This window comes from Schistocerca piceifrons, chromosome 3 (assembly GCF_021461385.2).
Source record: "Schistocerca piceifrons isolate TAMUIC-IGC-003096 chromosome 3, iqSchPice1.1, whole genome shotgun sequence".
Lineage (NCBI taxonomy): Eukaryota > Metazoa > Arthropoda > Insecta > Orthoptera > Acrididae > Schistocerca > Schistocerca piceifrons.
This window is the reverse complement of record NC_060140.1, coordinates 97,587,816-97,600,961: the sequence shown is the minus strand read 5'-3', so window position 1 is coordinate 97,600,961 and position 13,146 is coordinate 97,587,816.

Here is a 13,146-nt window from a genome sequence, read left to right as displayed (position 1 = left end):
ACTGCTAGTTTCGAGACTAACCTGGGCGAGAGGTGCTGGAGTGCCCCTAACGTCGTCGAACACAAAACATCTTCTTCAGCCAACGCCAGAAGCCACAACCGCACGTCGGCCCCTCTCTCTCTTCTCCTGCGTCTCCCGCGCCACCCACCAGGTCTGGAGACAGCTGCTTCTCCCCGGACGTGTCCAGCGCTGGCACGTCTCCGCCCTCCCACGTCTGCCCGTTGGCTGGACACGCCTCGTCCTCCTCAGTCACCACTTCCAGCGGTCGACGTCTGCGCGACTCTGCGTCCACTGGCACATCTTGGGGCGGAGGACGGTAGAATCCGGCGCCTGTAAGAGAATAACTGCGTCAGTTAAAAGTCACTATTCGTGGAGAAAATAAGAGTACTTTACACTTCGCCATTTTAAGCCTTTACCAACATTACTTTTTCGCATTGTATACTAATAATACAGGACCGTAAGTAAACTGAAGGTGGAGAGGGGAAGTAGGAGGCGAAAGAAGTAGGAGGTTATCACTACTAACATCTGTATCGACACATTGCGCTCCAGCAACATTTCTCTGCCTCAGAATACTCCAGTTAATGTTTTCCATACTGGGGCCAGAATTAACACAATAGCAGTATCACTTTTTCCCATTCCCCACTTACATCTATAAACAAGAGAAATTTTAGGTACTTACAGTAATACTCCGGCAGTCCAGGCCACTCTCCATCCCAAGGGTGAGTATCGACAGGATGTACGTCATAATGAACAGCGAACAGAAAATCCTCCAGTTCGAATCTCGAATACGAGTGTACCAGCGGAATCTTAGATCTCTCAAACACTAATCTTCGTCCCTAGAAAATAAAATAACAATATCTGATATTTGGAACAATTCTTTATTCAAAAACAAAATTTTTATAATGCCTTCACTACTTTAAAGTTACTATACTGCATGGATATATTCTCCTGGAACACGATACGTGTCGTAAAACGTAATGTAGCAAAAAAAATTTAAAAAAATAAAAATATCAATAAAATATTCACACAAATCATTTACATGTAACATTGACGTGTGTCATTCCGCATATAGTTAAGAGGAGGCGTAGAATATTCGCTGTTTCTTAGCACATTTCAATGACCTGATCGATCACATTAGTTAAATGTTATTACCATAAAGTAAACTAATGAAATGAAATTTGGTTGTAAAATACATAGACAGTATTTTAATGTTCGGGAGAATATTCACAACCATGAGACTGTGATGTGTGAACATCATAAAACAACCTGTAGTAGATGTTAATTTCGTGCATCTGTTCAAATGGTTCAAATGGCTCTGAGCACTATGGGACTCAACTGCTGTGGTCATCAGTCCCTGAGAACTTAGAACTACTTAAACCTAACCAACCTAAGGACATCACACACATCCATGCCCGAGGCAGGATTCGAACCTGCGACCGTAGCAGCATCTGTTCAACGAAGCTTTATAGTAGAACTACTCTGCAGTCTCCTTAACATATCACTTCCAACTCAGTGTCCTAACAACAGCTTTATCTGTGTACAGAACTTCCCACAAAATCCTAATCTTAGCAGATACAGGTTCAAGAATGGCACAAGACTGAAATAGATTTTCATCGAAATAGAAAAAAGAATGAGACAAAGGGAGATAAAGAGAGAGAGAGAGAGAGAGAGAGCGTGGGCTAAATGTATGCGAAACAAAATACATCCGTATATTAATATTGAAGCCTTGCTCCATTTTTGGTATCCTTATGTTCATAGCAGTGAGACTGCTTAGGAACACCTCAACAAATGTACTGCTGATCGCTACCCGGTGTAGTCACAACACACGAACCGTTCACATGGCCGTTCATATGGAAAAGCAATGGCCAGCACAACGCAAGCTTGAAAAAGATACCTACCTGTCGTTAGATTGTAACTGCACTGGCGCCTCGCTTTATGAGACAAAAATCAGTGATTTTCTCAAGCAAATGGCTTTTTACACCTTACTACGCCTCGTATACACAAGAGAACGATAACCACCACAAAAAAACGCTATTGTCGTCATGTCTCGACCTTTAACATCGGCGCAGCTACGAACACCTATCCAGAAGTTCCTTCATGCACTCCTGGTCTAGACACTGACGGGATCTTTCTCACACAGCTCTAGTAAGAGAAGTACACGAGGCTTACCTGGGCTTGTAGCTTCCAGTGGATAAAGTCTCGAGGCAGCGGGATAGCAATTGGATCGGTTCTCTTCACGTCAGCCATGGTTAACCAACTGAAGTGTCTTGTTTCCTCGGAAACCAGCATACCGCTTGTAAGCGGTTCCCATTGTTGTGTACACCACGAATTAACGTGTGTGCATTGTACCATCAGGTGCGGTGAGACGATATGACCTGCTGGTACCGAAACCGTTTTTGATTCGGTAGATTCCGTCTTAGGCCTTCACTCAAGGACCGTTAGTTCAGCTGCCGTTAGTATAACTTGTAATGATGTTTATGAAATCCTTCTAAAAGTAATTACATATCTGGGAAACAGTCACTGCTCTTCGGGTCAATTAGTGATCTCCTACGTCTGTCATTACAACACGGTTTATTGGTAGACCTAACAAATACCATCTGACAATATAAGCCACCAAGAAACGAAACGAGACTGCTTCACTCAGCGACTAGTCTGACCACAGTCCAATTTCATTTACGAAGACAGTAATTTAAATAACTTACGCCGACAGCCCAAAACGGGAAAATGCTACAGGTGTTTTAATAGTTTAAATAATTTACTGATCCACAAAAAGTAGTTCTGGTGAGACTTTCTGCACTGAACTCACACCCTTATTCACAGACAATAAATTTTCTTGTTTACTCATTTGTGATCGTCTAATGTGGTGAAGAAGGAGTGGTCTTTGACACGATGCCGACAACTTTTTTCATTATGTGTTGTGAAATAAAAACATCACTCTTTGCGGGATTTCTGGTGATAAGTGACTCAAATAATCAGAAAACTCATTTTGACTCATCTTTCTTGTGAGAGAAGAAATTAAAACTTCAGCGACCGCATAATGATCGACGCTGTATCGCTACTGCCAGATGGTGATATGCGTCAGTCAGTGTTCTTATCTATATTATTACCGAAAGATTATCGTATTCATAGCAGTGCACGTAATATTCTTTCTTCTTCGAAGTCCAAGCACTTTCTGGATAATATGTTGTTCGTGATGATATGCTATTTTGAACAGATACTCAATCTGGAAGTCTTTTATTACCGTTATCGAAAGAAATACACTACTTGATGTTCATTCAATTACCATTAAATAACTGCTCTTAAATAACTATCCTTAAATAACTGCTGGTCTGGTCTATTTTCCATCAGCAATATTATTCCATGTGTCAGATGACAGTCTGACGATCGGAATACTTTTGTTTGCCTTTTCTGAGTTGCGGCATAGGGAGGTCTGTAAAATAATCAACTTTTTTTTATTTATTCGCATGCGTTTTCCAGATCATGATGATTTTGTTACATAACTAGATGTACGCCATGATCTCCACGACGCTGCACCACGACAGGGCAGGCGCTAGAGTTTATTTTACCTTCCTTCTCTTCCAGGGTGGAGGAGACTTCCGTGTTTCTATGGAGCCAAGTAACTCTGATAGTTGTGGTCAGAAACTTAATGTGGATATTCCTCCCCATTCTGTCTCCATTCCTGTTTGATTATTTTGCAGCCACAGGATATGCTGAGGAGTTCCGTAAAGGAAGGGAGACTGGGCCTTTCTCCTCATGAAAACAGAAACCACGACGTGCCGCCATTCAGACCGCTCTCCGGATGTGTTATCGAGTATCAATTTTTTAATTTTTAATTAATAAGCACTGCTACGTTATTTACCTTACAATTTAGTTTGCGGTAATTGATCTTTGAGGCTGGAAGATTTAGTTTTATAGATGCTTTCCAATCTTATACTTTTTATACTGACTTTTATACAATTTTGTGTTTTACCTTACCAGGCTAGGAGCTTCACGTTAATAGTATTTGAACTTTTTACGTTGGCTCTAAGCATGGATCCAGTTCCACGTATAGTATGTCAGTATATGTTGTATTTTCAGGCACTCATTTTGCCTTCTGAAGTAATTTTAATTAATGACTTCGCATACCGCATTTTATCCATTACATTTGGGAGACTGCCTAATCATGTACCGTAGCTATAGTGCCCTCTGCTTTCATTAGTTCCCTGATGTATGTACCAGACGCATTCTGATCATCACCAGCACTTACTGTGTACATACATGTTTAGTTTGACGTTGATACTACATCAGATTACTCTTATAGATTTAGCGTCACCAAACTGAACTTTGTTGGTTCTACACTGTTTTCGGTATTAACAGATCTGATGATGGTAGTAGCCAAAACAGGTAATAGTCGAGTGTAAAAGTTTGTCTGATCAAGACGGACCTGCAAAATAAACTGATTAAAGCAATGGGTCTCATTTTCTTTTTTAAGCATTATAACTATTCTAGTTTGACGTCCACTGGATTGACCACTCCCTCCACAATTTAGCTGAAAACTTTTGTAAGTAGGCCCTCAACAGCTAAGCGCAAATAATCATAGAGGAGATTGACAATTTTGTAACGTTTCCTGTAAGCAAAATCCTGTTTTACTGCTCCTTCACGTTTTTCTAGTCATATGTCTTTATTTTGCAAGTACCTTGTTGATATCCCTTGGCATAAAGGACTGCGAAACACATCTGTAATGTGGTGGCGCCCATTTACGGTTGAAATATCTACGGGAGAGCAGTAAATCCCGTATATAGTAATTGATTCTTGGTTTAATATGTCTTACAGTGACTGCTTTCCCCTGTATTGTTGAACATCTTGATATAATTGACTCAGGGCTTTGAAATATTTTTCCTTCCTGTGTCACCGCCACATTGCAATACCTCCCGTGTTTGCCTTTACAGAATTAATAGAGGTCGTATTGATGTTTTGATGCCACGAATTTCGCACTGTAGTTTATTTCTTCCGGTAATTAATTTTTTTTTCAAAATCTGAATTACTGATTGCTTCGGGCTGTTCTCTTACAGTCTGCCGAAGTTGAGCTGCTCCGTTATGTAAGTGAGCTGTTTTTTTGGGGATGTTGGGATCTTCAGCTATCGATTAGCCCAAATTCCCACAATGTTGGGTTCCAAGTTTTAATTTACATTGGGAGCCTCAGCTACGTGGGGCATTTTTATTTGTGTATTTATTTTAGGTGGTGGCGAGAAACGATCGGACTCATGACTGAGTTGATGCAGCTAGTCACAAATCTTAAATTCTTCATTTCAGAGAAGCACCTCACATCCTCAACTATTTGTTCGATATAATTCAGTCTCTCTCTTCACCCTCTACAGCTCTCTCAAATATTATGAAAATTCGGAAATAAGTGGCTAGTTCTAACAGTGTAGACTCAGTTCTTTGTTTACTTTAGTTCTGACACGTAACTAATACAGATTAAGTTGTTTCTATTCCTCGCGAAGTCCTGAATTAGTATCCGAACTTTGGAACTAAACTTTCTAAGTGAAGTGATTCTTGAGTTCCTCCCGGCGTATTTGATAATCAAAATATCCACGGGTGTGCTGCCGGTCTATAGTGTCCAACGGGCACAATATTTCGGCGATCATACATGTCGCCATCATCAGGTGAACTGACGGACTGAGCTCCTGTGAACGTGCCGGCATGGAGATCCGTACGCTACGGCTGCTCAGAGGGAACTGGGTTCGGTCGCGGCGGCAGCCGATTTAAATACCCTCCGCCCGCGGCGCGCTCCCTCCGCCATCCGCGCCCCGCGCCACGGTCACGCGGTGGAACAGATTGCGACGGCGTCTGAGATGACACCGGTGTGATGGCTCTGTCCGCCGTGGTCGTCCCAACTATACGTTTGCTCGATTTACTCTTGATTAACCCAGTCGCTGGTCCCCAAGCCTTGCTAAGATTATAGCTACAGTCACGGTTTATGAGGTCGTCATTGTTGCGAATTTCGATGGCCTCTCTAACAACGCTGTCCCAGTATCTCGACGTCTGTACCAGAATCCTCGTGCGGTCATACTCCATGGCGTGATTTTCCTACAAACAATGTTCAGCGACCGCCGACTTGCTCGGATACATCAGTCGAGTGTGCCTCTGGTGTTCACGGCATCGATCCTCGACGGTACGCATCGTCTGACCAATATACGATTTGGTCAGAATCTACTATGAACTTTTCCAAAGGCAACTCCTTCTACTCCATAGATGTGTATTTTTACAGGGCCTGTTAGACCAACTTACGTAGAAACGTCTGTCAGAGTTCAGTTCTGACCGCTAGTATAGGTATCTTTCGTATGATAAATTTATTGAAAGTGAATAACTGTGTTTCATTCTGACACTATATTAATTCTGTAAATATTAGCACTTCCATTTTGCTGTTATGTATTCACGTATTTTGACAGTCTCCTGACAGATGAGCAGAAAAGTGAGTATTATATTCAAATGTTCTATGATTTCTGTGTTATACCTTATGAAATGTCACACGTCCACAAGAATCATCTCATTTTTGAGTCTATGGAACGAAAGTTTAATATAATCTAATCTCTAATCTGCCTGACCTCCTAACCACATACCTTACCACACTGTTACTTGATCTCGTCAGTCTTTTCCACAACTTCCCTTCCTGATCGACTCTGGCGGCAACCTACTTGTATCTTATCAGTCCACATCACATACAACATCCTTCTGTAGCACCGAATCTCAAACACTTCGAGTCACTTCTTTTTCGGTTTTGCCACAGTCCCGGTTTCACTACTGCTATGATTTGCACGTTAATTCCACAAATATTTCCTTAAGCTAACGCCGATGATTGATGTTACTACACTTAGGTTGACGGAATGCCCTCTTAGCCTATGCTCGGTTAAAATTTTGGAAATTTGTGGTTTGTTTCTATGGGGCCAGACTGCTGACGCCATCGGTCCCTAGGCTTACACACGACTTAATCTAACTTACACTAACATACGCTAAGCACAACACACATACCCGTGGCCGAGGGAGAACTGGAACCTCGGACGAGGGAAGCCGCGCGAACCGTGGCAAGGCCCTATACCCCGCGGCAACCACACGCGCCTACGCTAGGTGACGTCATATGTCCTCCTTGTTCGTCCGTCCTTTAATACTTCGCTCTCAAGGCAACTAAGTTCCTGCACTTCCTGTAGTTCGTTATTTCATTCGTGTTTCTTCAGTATACACTCCTTTCACAAGGCGCGCTTATTAGCCTGTTTATTCTACTGAACAGGGAATGTTATTCTTATCCCCTTTCACTGATGAGGTCCATGCCATGAGCGAATCTTATCAGTGGTATCCTTACACTCTGAGCTGTAATTACACTCCTGGACCTTTTTTTTCCATCATTGGTTCCTCGATGAGTTTATACAGTAGGGCAGAGAGACTACATACCTATCTTATGCCCTTTCTAAACGGAACACATTGTTCTTGGTTTTCAATTCTTATTGTTCCTTCTTGGTTCTTGTACATAATGCGTATTATTCAGCCTTACCTAGAGCATAAACATATTACCCTCAGAGTCTCAAGATTTAATCATTTTACACCGTCGATGGCTTTTTCTACGTCGACAAATCCTGTGAATGATATTTGATTTTTCTTAAGTCTCGGACTCATTATCAACCAGAAGGTCAGAACTGCCTCTCTAGTGACCTCACCCACTTTCAATACTCCTTTCCATTATTCTGTATATTATGCAACGTGAGTGTATGATCTGTTAAGATGTTTATCTGGCATTGCTATCTTTCGAGATTGTGTGTATCATACTTTTTTCCAAATGTCCGATGCTGTACTTCTAGACATATAGATTCTACTAACGAAACTGAATAGTCGCTTACTTACCACTTCCAACTATGATTTTACAAACTGAAAAGGAGTGTTACCGATGTTTTGCACCTTATTTGATGTCAAGTCTTCGGAAATTCTGTTTAACACTGACAATAATACTGAATCTACTGTGTCTTCCATGTTGGCTTTCATTTCTTCTTCTATCACGTCATCAAACTATTCCTTCCCCACGTGGTAGCCCTCAGTATACTCTTCCCACCTATCTCCTCTCTCCTCTGCCTTTATCAGTGGTACAAAACGGCAGTACATTGATGGAGCCGTAATTTGCAATCAGGTGATTCACGTGAAAAGGTTTCAAACGTGATTGTGGCCGCACGATATGAATTAACATATTTTGAACGCCGAATGGTAATTGGAGCTAGACGTATCGGACATTCCATTTCCGAAATCGATAGGGAATTCAATATTTCCAGATACAAAGTGACCAACGACCTTCACTTACCGACTGAGAGCAACAGCTTTTGCGTATAATTGTCAGTGCTTAGAGACAACCAACACTTCTTGAAATAACCGCCGAAATAAATATGGGATGTACGACGAACGCATTCGTTATGTCAGTGCTGCGACATTTGGCGTTAATGGGCTATGCCAGGTGCCGACCGACGCGAGTGCCTTCGTTAACAGCACGACCTCGCCTGCAGAGCCTCTCCTGGGCTCGTGACATACCGGTTGGACCCGTGACGTCACGTTAACCGCGGCCACGTCGGCTGAGTTTCGACTTCAGTTGGTAAGAGCTGGTGGTAGGATTGGAGTGAGGCGCAGACCCCGCGTAACCATGGACCCAAGATGTTAACAAGGCATTTTGCAAGCTGGTGGCTGCCCCACAGTGCTGTGGGATGTGTTTACGTGGAATGGAATGGATCCTCTTGCCCAACTGAACCGATCACAGACTGGAAATCTGCAGCCATTCGTGGATTTCATGTTCCTAAACAACTATGCAATTTAATTAATGAAATACGCTATGTTGACCATCCACAGTTGTTTGCTGTTGGTTTGAAGGATGCTCTGGATAATTCAAGCGAATGGTTTGGCCATACAGATCGCCCAACGTTAATCCCATCGGACATGTATGGGACATCATCAAGAGATCAGTTGGTGCAGAAAATCCTTCCACCGTTAACATTTCGCAATTATGGACCAATGTAGGGGCAGCATAGCTGAATATACTCGCAAGTGACATCCAGAACAGTACAAAACTTTAGCTGATGGAAGAAAATTGGCGTCTTTTCGGAAATGGAGGGGTGCAAATATTTTAACAAAACTTTACAAAAATGGAGTAAAAACACAACATATAAAACATCATCCAGGGAATCTGTAAGTAGAATTTAAAATATTGCTACGACATAGAAAAGCCAACCACCAGAACCGTTTATGACCTACATACACAATGTCCCAAAATGCAAACTAGATAATAAAAATAAGTACATATTCCAAGCCAGTGAAGCTGCCATGCAAAGAATAAAGGCGAGACGCGTATTTCACGAAAATGTTGTATCATTCAGTTGTAATTAGAAGCTCGAAATGTAAAAATTATGAAGAAACCGTAATATTTTTATGAAATAAATGTTGTGTCGGATGAAATAATACTCGTCGGTAGCTTGGGTGGCTGACTAGTGGGATAAGGATATCATGTAGAACAAAGCAGGAATTGTATCAGATTGATAGAAGTAGTCAGAATTAAGCTACAGTAGCCCATTGCAAGTGATTAAAAATGTTATATTTTTTGATTTAACTAAGGCGCTTGATTGTGTTCATTACAAAATATTACACCAGAAGTTGGATCATTACGGGATACAGGGAGTAGCTCACAATTGCTTCACCTCTTACTTTAACAACAGACAATAATAGGTCATAATTCACAGCGTTGAGATTGGCTGGGAATTGGAATCTGAGTTTGGTTCAGGCAAAGGGGATTGGCCCCAGGGATCAATGATGGAGCCACTCCTGTTCCTAATTTATATACATGATCTGCCCTCTAGTATCGCGGGTAATTCTAAAATTTTTCTAAAATATTTCTGTTTGCTGTGACACTATCTTGAGAGTATAGGACGTTGAGCGCAACATTGACTCCGTTTCAAATAGCGCAGTTCATGAAGTAAGTTCATGGCATGCAGAAAGTAAAATATCGTTAAATCACAGTAAAATTGAATTTTTACAGTTTTTAACACACAACTGAACAAAGCTCTACGTTTTAATTTCAACAATTGTTTGTTTATTTTATTGGGAATATATTGGGGAAGAGTAGCTATAATGCAGAAACAGGCTGCAAATTGAATTCTATTACGACCCATTTTTGAATACTGTTGGAGTGACTGGGATCCATATCAGGTCGTATTAGAGAAATACATCAAAGCAATTCAGAGTTCGCTGGAATATTTGTTACCTGTAGGGTGAATCAGCATGTAAGTGTTACGGAGATGCCTCATGAATTCAAACGTGGGAATCTCTCGAGGAAAGACGCCCCTCTTTTCGCGAGACACTGTTGCGGACATTTAGAGAACCGCCATTTGCAAAGTGATTCTACCACTGCTAACATACATTTCACGAAAGGACCAAGAAGATAGCCATCTACAGAAGCTTAGACGCCAGTGGAAAAGGAGAGAAATCGACTAGTAGAGATTCGTGGTACCCTCCTCTTACAGAGCACACTGAGGTGACGAAACTCGTAGGATACCACCTAATAACGTGTCGGACCTTCTATCCAGCTTCAATGCAGCAACATGGAGTCGATGGAAGTCCACTGCAGAGCTACTTGGACATGCTGCATCTTTGGCCGTCCGTAGCTGCGTGAGTGTTGTCGGTGCAGGATTTTGTACATTAGCTCACTTCCCGATTACGTCCCATAAATGTTCGATAGGATTCACGTTCGATTGGAATTATTTAGGGGGACCTTGGTGGCCAAACCATTCGTTCGGACTGTCCCGAATGTCCACCAAACCAACCGGGAACAACTGTGGTAGGTGACATGGTGAATTTCCATCCATGAACATTCTATAGAATGTTGCTGCAAATGGCCTCCCAGAATCCGAACATTACTGTTCCCAGTTAATGATCGAATTGGACTAAAAGATTGATTCTATTCCACTTAAACACATCCGACATCATTACGGAGCCACCCATAGTTTGCAGATTGCCTTGTTGACACTTCGAATCCATGGCTTCGTGGGGTTCCTGGCACATTAGAAAACTACTATAAACTCTTTCGTACTAAAATCTGGACTCACCTGACCAGACAACGATTTTCAAGTTGTTATAAAGGCACATTTGCATGCCGAGCGTGAGTTTCCTCGGAAACGCGAGATATTAATTAAATAAATAATCAGTGACAAATAAATAAAGCCTATGGCACACAACTGCAGCGCTATGTCGCTGATAAAACAAAAGCACATTTTCGTTACTCGTATGTTTGATTAAAAAAGAAGAGCTCTCGTTGATGTGGTGCGAGAAGCACGTATTTTAGTTTATTGTCTGGCACACCGCCATATTTCATGATATAGAAAATTACTGCGAGTTGCAACCATACTAGGCACTCGATTCTGTAAAGAATTTATATTTATAAAAGTAAGTAGGATTATGAACTGTAGGCTTATTCATTGAATATATCTGATTTAACTAACTGTGTAATTTTTTGTTTAGTAGACAATCACCTCTGTACGACGTTTTGGCATGGCTGGCAAATTATTGTAATATTGAGATTTAGTTTATGAGTCCGCACCTACCGCAGCAGTCTTTGGAAACGATTTAATTACGAAGTCCGATTATTTCAGTTTTATTTCACGGTCAACTACGAGTAACATTGCCTTTACGAAAAAGCCATTGTCAAGCGTCTGATACCGAATAATCAAAACCTGACGACTCATAGGAGAGCCAATCATACAGATAAAAATAATTAATATTTTATTTTATTTTATTTATTTTATATTGGCGACTGCGTGTCGGACTTGTTATTTTGTCATTTGTTACATTGTTCTCTTTGTTTCATGTGAAAAATCAACCTTCTGGTCCTGGACTTGACTATATGAGAAATAAAAAAATCAGAAGATATTTGCCAATTATAAAATTTTGCGGGAAGACGCAAAGAAGCTTCCAGCAAAATAAGGTAAGACGCAGCATCTTTGCATTAGCAGGCTTGACCAGACGTATAATTCAGTGTATTAGCTTTTCAGTAAAATTCTGTAGTGTTTCTTTTCGCGCGTAGCAGTTTTCAGTGATAAATTTCATTCTCAGTATTTTTCCTTAAACAATAACTTCTGCAACAATACCAATACACGAGTGTACAATATGGCCGACTTCTGTACGATACGTTGTAACATGGACAGCAGCCATTAACAATAATCCCATATTCAGTTTACATTTTTAAATTAACAAACAGCCATTGTTGCTACGAGCGATTCATGCTCAACTGCATTTTATTTTAAAACCAGTGTCAAACATTAATTTCTTGAAATATATATCACGTGTGGCATGGTCATAACTAGAAAACAATACGCAAAGATGGAACAGCAAAGACATACTATTCAGACGCAATCCGACTCGGACGAGAGACAAGTGTTAGAAAATGACTTTACGACAGCAACCGGTAGTGACGATTCATCAAATATTGACGCAAGTGTTAACGGAAGTTTTGACAATAGGCCGTCCACCACAAAAATTTCAAAGTCTCAGTCAGAGCCCATGTTAATACATGACGTCACGTCTAATGACGCGGCGGGGGCAGAGACCTTGCAAACAGTAAACATTGCCAACATGTTACAAATGCTAATGAAACAGAACGCGGAAAACATGGCAACCTTAAAGACACAAAATGACGAAATTAAATCTGACCTCATAGCAATCAAGGCATGTAATGACACTTTGTGTAAACGTGTGGAACTTATAGACGCCACACTGACCAAACAGATGACTGAACTCAGTACGAAATTTTCCAAGCTTAATACGAGACAAGAAAAGACTACAAATGACGTAGCACTTTTACAGACACAATTAAAAAACCTTAATGTCACGTGTGAAGCTCTTACTGAACAAATTCAAACATATCCTTCAGTACACGACAACCTTGAAAAACGAATTACTGACGTGCAGAATAAATTTGACGATGTTGAACAACACCTGACTGACATCTTACAATCTGATGCCACAGCTCATTTTCAAAATATTAATAAAGAATTTCATGATTGGGTAGAGAACAAAGACAAACATTTTGATAGATGCATACGTGAAAATTTACCAACAATTGTGCACGACTCCGTAGCGGAATACATCACT